Raw genomic sequence first — 9,607 nt, forward strand, 5'->3', positions numbered from 1 at the left:
TACCAAGAAGAGACTTGATACTTTATGAACATATACAGGGGGAGGAGGTCCCCCCTCAGTCCCAGACAAAGGGGAGGGGAGTAGGGGGAAAGCTGGAGGGAGGGAGGAATGGGAGGATACAAGGGATAGGCTAACAATTGAGATGTAATATGAATAAATTAATAAAAATTAAAATTAAAGTAAAAAAATAAAGAAGAAAACATTGAGCCCGTGGTCTTGTGTTGTGGGCTATACCCTTATTACTGCCCAGCCCACTGGGTCTTGCTGTGTACTAACTAAACTCCTGTCACAAGGTCAAAAAAAAAATGTACGGGAGGCCGGGTGGTGGTGGCGCATGCCTTTAATCCAGCACTTGGGAGGCAGAGGCAGGCGGATCTCTGTGAGTTCGAGGCCAGCCTGGTCTACAAAGTGAATCCAGGACAGCCAAGGCTACACAGAGAAACCCTGTCTAGAAATGTAAGTGGGGAAGAAATCAGAAACCCTGGCTCTTGTCCAAGATCCATCCGCCCATGACAAGGTGATTCCAAGCTTTTCTGCCAAAATAGAGGCTAGAAAGTAAACTTGGAGGCAGGAGTCTGTCAGCAAAGGCCTAACCATCTTCTCTCCCTTTTCCTCCTCTCTTCCCTCCTTCCTCGCTGGCATGTTTGGTTAAAGAAATAGGATTATACATACTCTGTCTGTATTACATATGATTTGGATTTTTTCCATTAATAAGAAAGTAGGACAAGGTTGATTTTCACTTGAGATAGAGTCTCGTGATCCAGGCCCTGGCTGGCCAGGACCCTGCCTGGTCTCACGCTTGCCACAGTTTTCCCCAAGTGCTAGGGCTACAGGTGTGCAGCACTATGCCTGATGGACTGAATTCCTTTGAGGCCTTGTGTTTTTGCCTTAAAATCATCCAAATGTTGTTTTGTGTTCTTTCTTTGAGATTGAGTTTCACAATGTAACCCTGGCTTACTCGGAATTCCTGGTTGGCCCACAGCTCACAGAGACCCACCTGCCTGCCTCTGTTTCCCTGGGGCTGGCCCTACACAAAGACACAAACACACCAGGCCTTGTTCCACACGTTTTAATGTTAAAGTGATTAAAGTACTTGCTATCGAGAGCACTCTGCGAGGCTAGATGTGATGGCTCAGTTGGCGAAGTATTCTTTGCATAGACATACAGATCTGAGCTCAGCTCCTAGAGGCACGTGAAAAAGCCTGGCATGGTGGCATTCTAGGTGGAAGAGACAGGTGTCACTCTGTGACTCAGTGACCAGCCAGGGTGGCTTCCTTGCAGAGTCCATGCCAGTGAGAGACAAAGGCCGTTATTGACTGAGGAGTGACACTTAGTTGCTGGCAGTCACTGCTGTGTGGTCCTGGTGTCCTGATTAGATAAGACCATGTGGTCCACAACAACTCCCTCTTTTGTGTGATTTTTGTTGTCTTGTGTTTAAATTTTTTATATTTTTATTTTATGTGTATAACTATTTGCGTGTGTGTGTGTGTGTGTGTGTGTGTGTGTGTGTGTGTGTGTGTGTGTGATATGCATTCCTAGTGCCCTCTGTGGTCAGAAGAGGGCATCCAATGCCCTGGAATTAAAGTTATAGAGTCACCATATAGGTGCTGGGAACCAAACATGGGTCCTCTGTGTCTTAATTTATTTTCTATTGCTGTGCTGAAACACCACCACCAAGGCATCCTATAAAAGCGCTTAATTAGGGGCTTATGGTTTCAGAGGGCTAGAGTCCATGATGGTGGAGCAAACACACGGTGGCAGGAAGTGTTGAGAGCTTGCATTTTGACCCTCAAGAGAGAGAGAGTCACTGGATATTGTGCAAGCCTTTTTAAAACCTCAAAACCCAAGTAACACATCCCAACAAGGCCACACCCCGTATCCCTTCCCAAACAGTGTCGGCAACTGCAGACCGAATATTCAAACATATGAGTCTATAAGGGCCATTTTTATTCAAACCACCACACTCTGCAAGAGCAGCGCATACTCTTAACCTCTGGGCCGTCTCTTTAGTCTGTTATGTGTGTTGTTGCTATTGTTTGGGTTTGGTTTTTATTTATTTATTTTATTAATTTATTCAGATTACATCTCAATTGTTATCCCCTTGCTTGTCTGTTTTTGTTTTTTAGACAGGATCTTTTTTTTTTAAATCTTCCCAAGACAGAGTTTCTCTCTGTAGACCTGGCTGTGCCGGAACTCACTTTGTAGGCCAGGCTGTCCTCAAACTCAGATTTGCCTGCCTTTGCCCCCTGGGTGTTGGGATTAAAGGTGAGTAAGTCAGGGTCTTACTCTGTAGCCCATGCTGAGAATTCCTGATTTTCTTGCTTTAACATTCCAAATTTTGAGGTGCTCAGCTAATTTATTATTTTTTTAAAGATTTATTTATTTATCATGTATACAGTGTTCTGTCTGTGTGTACACCTGCACACCAGAAGAGGGCACCAGATCTCATTATAGATGGTTGTGAACCACCATGTGGATGCTGGGAATTGAACTCAGGACCTTTGGAAGAACAGTCAGGGCTCTTGACCTCTGAGCCATCTCTCCAGCCCCTGTTTTATTTTTTAATTGTTAAACTTTCCTACCACTGTGCCAGGCTATACTTCTAATGACCACCATTTAGTGAGGTTCTACTGTGTGCCAAGCTCCATGCCAGATGCTTTACTTTGCAACACGTTGCATCAGTTCTCACAGACACACAGACACACAGACACAGACACACACACACACACACACACACACACCCTATAGCTAGCCTGAGGCCACGCAGCTGCAAAGCACCATCCTCTCTCTTCATGAGGCTCCAAAGCAGACAGGGCCCCCTGCTGCCTCTTGGAGGCCACAGCTGGCACTTGGCTGAGAGAAGGGTAGCCCCACCCCAGCTCCCACAGCCTGAGAGAAGGAGGCTGTTGTAAATTCTAGAATGAGGGTATGTGGGGTATAGGGAGACTCAGAAAGGTTGAGTTGTGCCTAGCTCTGCCCACAACAAACTATAAGTTCTCAAGGGAGCCCCTTACCGCCCTCTATAAAACAGCTTGAAGTACCAATTGAAAAGTAGGGGACTGGGCTGGAGAGATGGCTCAGTGGTTAAGAGCACTGCCTGCTCTTCCCGAGGTCCTGAGTTCAATTCCCAGCATCCACATGGTGGCTCACAACCACCTCTACTGGGATGTGACGCTCTCTTCTGTCAAGCAGGCGTACATGCAAATGGAGCACTCATACACCTAAATAAACTCTTTTAAAAAAAAAGGAAGAAAGAAAAGTAGGGGGCTGGGGCTGGAGAGATGGCTCATCAGTTGAGAGCGCTGGCTGCTCCTCCCGAGAACTCAGGTTCAGTTTGCAGCACCCACACGGCGGCTCATGCCTCCTGTAACTCCATTTCTAGGAATCTCCTTCTGTCCTCCCTCGGCACCAGGCACGCGTGCGGTGTGCAGACACACATGCGGCCGAGAAACTCTTGCACAGGAAATAAAAATCAGTAAGTAAATCTTAAAAGGAAAGAAAAGAAAAAGTTTGAGTCGGCATCCTAGGCTCTTTCTTGCTCTGCTGCGTACAGCTGTGTCCCTTATGCAAGTTACTGTGTCTACGCCTCTGTCCTCACCTCCAAAATTTGAAGAAAAAAAAAACCCAATTTACAGGGGACTATAGGAGTTACAAACGATGCCTTTGAGACAGCTGGGACTGAGCCTGGCATGTAGGACTTACACAAGAACTGCTTGCTGGTGGTGACCTTTGTGACACTACTACGAGCAACAGAGCCTGTGTTATAAAGTTGTGGTTACCGACGTGAGAGAAGTAAGGCCACCGAGTTACGTCAGTCAGGCAGCCCGAGTTCCATTCCGGGACCACGGGTGGCGGAAGGAGACAACCCTGAGTTGTCCTCTCACCTCCCCCAGCATTCCGCGCACTCACGAGGTCACAGCACAAACACCTATCAAGACGTTAACCAGTAAGTAGGAGATGCAGTAAGAGCAACCCTATCGATAAAAGGAATTCCTTAACAGTGAAGAGGTCCACCTCGAGTTACCCAAAATAGCTCAGCTAGCCAAAGGCGCAGGGTTGCCTTCAGGTGGGGAGGGGTTGGCGAGGAAAACAAAGCCCAGCTTATGGCTGCACATCAAGATCCAGGTTGGCAGGATCTTCTGAGCCAGTTTGCAGGACAGAGCCTGCCCCTGCCCAAGACAGACTGTCAGGTCCTCTCAGCGTGAGTGCTGGCTCCACACCTCAGCCAGTCTGTCCTGTCCCTCGGTGTAGGACATGGGACGATCACACACAAAACCCTCCATGCCCGCCTGGGAAGTCCCATAGACACTTCTCAAAGTCTCTGTGATGGGGATCCTCTCTAAAGGGAACCTCAGGCCTCCCCAAAGATGTTTCCTGTCTCATCATCTTTCTGCTGGGACCTTGCAGGCTGGCCTGGAGGATGGCTTCCCAAGAGTAAGGGCTCCCTGCGGGAGAGATCCTGGTGCTGGGGTGAAAGAGAGCCTCCTCTTCCCGGGTCTTTCCCCCTGAAGCTGGTATCCCAGACACCTCTCCCAGTTTGGAAAGCAGTTATTTATGGTTTATTTTTGACACCAGATCATCGCTGCCCAAGTTTCATCAATTTGTCACTGTTTTTATTGTCAGCAATTGCCCATAACTGGAGCACATTTAAAATGTCATTGATCTTGGTATTACAGTGTCATAATCTGACAGTAATAGGTGTAGCCAGCTCAGGAAGCTCAGGCCCCGAGATTGATGGCGTTCAGCACACCAATTATACTCTGTCCATCTAAGTGATAAAAGAGTACGTAGGAGGCATTCAATAGATAAATTAGATATCGCTCCCAATTATGGCCTTTTATTTTATGGAGTCATATGCTTCCCTTAGAACTTCTTTTTCTTCATTTGGCTTGTAAAGGGACTTTACCTGACCCCCAAAGACAGAGACTCACACCCCTGCTGGCCCTCCCTCCCCTGTGCTCAGTGCTGCCCCCTCTCCACCTTCCTGGGGTCTCATCTGACTCTGGGGACCTTACTCAGAAGCCTCCTGATGTCAGTATCAGTCAGCATCGCAAGTGTGGAACAGAGGAGGTATCTAGGGCAGGTCTTTGGGAAGCCCTGCCATGACGCAAGAAGTGTAACGGGGTGGGGTGGAGTGAGGGGAGGTGGGGGTGGGGGTGGAGGTGGGGGTGGGGGTGGGGGTGGAGGTGGGGGTGGGGGTGGGGGTGGAGGTGGGGGTGGAGGTGGGGGTGGAGGTGGGGGTGGAGGTGGGGGTGGGGGTGGGGGTGGAGGTGGGGGTGGAGGTGGGGGTGGAGGTGGGGGTGGAGGTGGGGGTGGAGGTGGGGGTGGGGGTGGGGGTGGAGGTGGGGGTGGAGGTGGGGGTGGGGGTGGGGGTGGAGGTGGGGGTGGGGGTGGGGGTGGAGGTGGGGGTGGAGGTGGGGGTGGAGGTGGGGGTGGAGGTGGGGGTGGGTTCCCAGTTCCCACCCCAGATTCCCACCCCAGCTCCAAATGCCAACGGGACTTCACAGTAGCAGTGAGCACTTGGCGGGACTTCAGAAGAAGGGCGAAGGAAGAGTTTTCAGCCAACTTTCAGATGGAAGTGAATCCATCTACCCCACAATCCCCTGTCTGGTCTGGACAGAGAGAAGCCAACTGAAACCTCTGAAGCTCACCTGCCCATTTCAACTCTGGTCAGGCAGCTTCCTCAGCTTGCCTGGCTCTCCTCACGATTTCTGGCAAGGCACGCTTTGCCAAGAACGTTCACCTCAGGCAAGGAGGGTATCTGGCCAGGGAACGGCGACGGCCAGGGGCCGACTTTACTTGGGGCCTGGTTTATAGACACGCGAAACTCTGCAGACAGCCCTGTGCTGGTCCAGTCCTGTGCTTTTCCGACTCCCCATCCTGTGTTTTCCCCCAGAAGCCTGCAGGAAACTGAGTGGGTCGAGTCACCAGGTGCTAGCGGAGCCAGGAGCCAGGTGTGTTTACTGAGCTTTGAAAGAGAAGGGTTCTATAGGCAGCTTCTCCCAGGAGCCTGCTGTTGGGTCATCCCAGCATTGTAAATAATCTTGGCACTAAGTACCCAGTTACGCCAAGGGGAAGCTGGTCAGTGGGAAACCAAGAATGTGGTCTCAGGAGGAGGAGTGGGGGCCGGGAGGCTAGAACCCTCTTCCCCGCTCCTCAAGTATACCGACAGGCTGTGACAGATACACTTCTGGAGTGGTGGGTGCCATTCCAAGTGAAATGTTTATAGGGAATAAGAGTGGTTTAAATGACTTGGCCAATAAACACGAGTCAGATAGGGAGAGAGGGCAGGGCGACAGAGTGGAGGAATCAAAGGCCCGGAGGCCCCCAGTGTTAAGTAGCTGTCTGAAACTCCACTCAAACACACACACACACACACACACACACACACACACACACACACACACACACACCAGCTTTGCTCTTAACATGTTTTTAAGAGCTGGTTATGATTTCCTCCAGGGCAGTTCAGATTAAGGCTGGAGTGGAGCCCCCCAGCTGAGCGCCTTCAATAACTGTCCATCACATCCTCTTTAGAGAGGCGGCTGCCTCCCCTGGCTTGGGAGCCTGTGGCTGGGCTGGCTTCAAGACGGTTTCTGCTCCTCCGTCAACCCACTTCTAGGCAGCAGCTCCGTGGCCCTGGGGCTGGGAACTGAGAAACCCCTCCCAGAGCCCTTAGGCTTCCACATTACAGCGCTGGGAGGGAGGGGGAGGGACAAGAGGCTGAAAACCAAGAGAGAAGATGTGCCTAGCAACCCCAGCGTCCTTCCTATGGCTGCTGCCGCCACTCTGGTCCAAGCCACCATTTCCCACTTGGGTCCCCGTGGTCACTAACTCCAAGCCTGGCTCCCCGTATCTTCCAACACCCCTTGCAGACACTTAATATTCCTTAGGTGCCTGTTTGTTCTCGAAGAAAAGGCAGAAGAGGTGGATCTGGATGGGAGGGGCCAGGAAAAGAGAATAAATCATGATCAGAATATACTGTAGGAAGAAAATCCATTTTTCCCCCAGACAGTGTTTCTCTGTATAGCCCTGGCACTCACTCTCAGGCCTCACACTCAGAGATCCACCTGCATCTACCTCACCAGAACCGGCATTAAAGGCTTGCACCGCCACCGCCCAACAAGAAAATCTATTTTCAATTAAAAAAATAAAAAGGAAAAAAATATTTTCAAGCTTAAGTTCAATTCTTCTTATTTCTGTTTTTACTTGGGGTAAATAAAGAGTGATGTCCCTCAGTTAGTCCCCATAGCCCCAAATCACCCTCTCCTCGTTGCCTCAGGGGAGACCATCCCATGCATTGTCCTTTGCCCACCCCCTTCCACTGACATCGGTGTGTGTGTGTGTGTGTGTGTGTGTGTGTGTGTGTGTGTGTGTGTGTGTGTCCCACAGGCTTGCCATGGTGCTCTGGCCTCCAGACCTTTGCCCTGGCTTTTGTGCCTACTCTGGGAATACTCAGTATCTGTGGAGCTCACTGCTCTTTCCTCTGCATCTTTGTGTGAACAGTGTAAACAAGTACTACCACCAGAGTCCACCCCCCACCCCCACCTCCCCCACCCTGCTGCCTCTTCGCCTGGTTCCTATTTCTTTTCTCTAACATGTAATCAACATTTAAAAATTCATACATTTTTGTTTGATTTAGGTCTCACTATGTGGCTCTGGCTGTCCTGCCAGGCTCAAACTCACAGAGATCCTCCTGCCTCTGCCTCCCCACATGCTGAAACTGATGGTGTGCACCACCATGCCCAGCGATATAATTTATTTACACACGTGCGCATGTGCCATGCTACATGCCTGGAGGTCAGAGGACAACTTTCAAGAGTCTGTTCTCCCTTCTCACCAAGTGGGTACTGGGGATCAAATCCAGGTCATCAGTCTTGGCAACAAGCACCTTTATTCACTGAGCCATCTGGCCAGCCCTGTGTAAGTTAACAAGTGTCTCCTCTCTCCTAGCCAGCATTTAAACATCACACAGACAGGAGCTTTTCTGTCACTAATACGTTCTAAGAGCCTGAACTAGTGCTTGATTACTGTCTAGTGAGAAAACACAGGGCGTGAGGCAACCTGGGCAAGGGGTTGAGGTGGAAGGCGAGAGAGGCTTCCCAGGTCCGAGGTTGCCTTGGGCCTACCTCTCTCTTCTCAGGTCATGTGTAAGGATTTGGCCATCAGTGAACTGTATACAACAGCAGGGCTGGAGGCTCACCAAAGTGGAGAGGCACCTCCAGGAACAGTCTGGATTCTCCCCAAGCCTGGTGGTAACTTGGCTTCAGGTTGAAATTTCATCTTGATAACTAAAGTAACTGTGGGATGTTAATGCCAAAAGAAGCCCGGGGGTATATCGCAACCATTGATAGAGTGCTTGCCTAGTATTCACGAGGTCTTTAGGTTCAACCCCCCAAGGCTGGATAAACTGGGCATGGTGGTGAAAACCTGTATTCTCAGCACTCTGGAGGTGGAGCCAGGAGGGTCAGAGGTTCCGGGTTATCCTCTGCAGTGTGAGTTCAAAGCCAGCCTCAGCTCTATGAAATCACCTCAAAAAACAAAACAAAACAAAACAAAACAAAACAAAAAGATCTGCAGGGATGCACAAGGAGAGAATAAAGGTTCGACACTGGGAGTCGGCAATCTTCTCGTGGCGTTTGGGGAGCAGAGGGAAAACAGGGCTGGCACTGCTCTACCAAGTCAGGAAAATACTGTTTAAAAAGACACAAGTGGAATCGAGAGGCCCTGCTGGAAGACCGTGCATGTGAGAGAAAGGAGGACGATCCCAAGACGATCATCTCAACATGCCGGCTCTCCTCAGGGGCGCAGTAAAGCCCGCGTCTGAAGTTAAATGCCCCTGCCAACGATGTGACCGGTAGTGAGGGGTACCGTGGGGTCTGCTTCTGTCTGACAGGACTTGGCACCACAGGGTCTGGGCTGCTCTGAGGCAGAAGGTTGGAGCAGCCCAGCATGGGGAAACCTGGTTCTCAATCATGCACTCTTAAAAAAAAAAAAAGGATTCTGAGCCCTCAGGTCAGGAACCTTGCTTTTCTTCCTCCCCTCCTTAAGGTGGGGAGGCAATTTAGAGAATTTTAGTTCAGCGATGCCCCACCCACCCACCGTTACTCAAACACCAGAGCTCAGTGCAGCTTTTGCAGTGACTTCAACATTTCATCCTAGAGAAGAAAATTATATATTTGGAGGATATATATATATATCTGAGGTTATAGTGGAGAGGACCTGGGTGACCTTGAATCCTGAAGCTGGCAGGCATACTTACTGGCCATTGTGTATATATATATATATATATATATATATATATATATATATATATATATATATGAATTATTTTTATGTTAATGTTCTTTGGTGTTTTGCCTGCATGTATGCTTGTGTAAGATCTGGAATTGGAGTTACAGACAGGTGTGAGCTGCCATGTGGGTGCTGGGAATTGAACCCAGGTCTTCAGGAAGAGCAGCCGGTGCCCTTAACCACTGAGCCATCTCTCCAGCCCCCATACTATAATTTTTATGCCTTTTGAATTTTAAAACATGTTTGTACATTTCCTATTTAAAAAAAAAAACCCACTAAAATCAGGTAAAAGCAGTAAGAACAACTGCCCCGG

This window comes from Acomys minous, assembly GCF_964271855.1.
Source record: "Acomys minous genome assembly, chromosome: 12".
Classification (NCBI taxonomy): Eukaryota; Metazoa; Chordata; class Mammalia; order Rodentia; family Muridae; genus Acomys; species Acomys minous.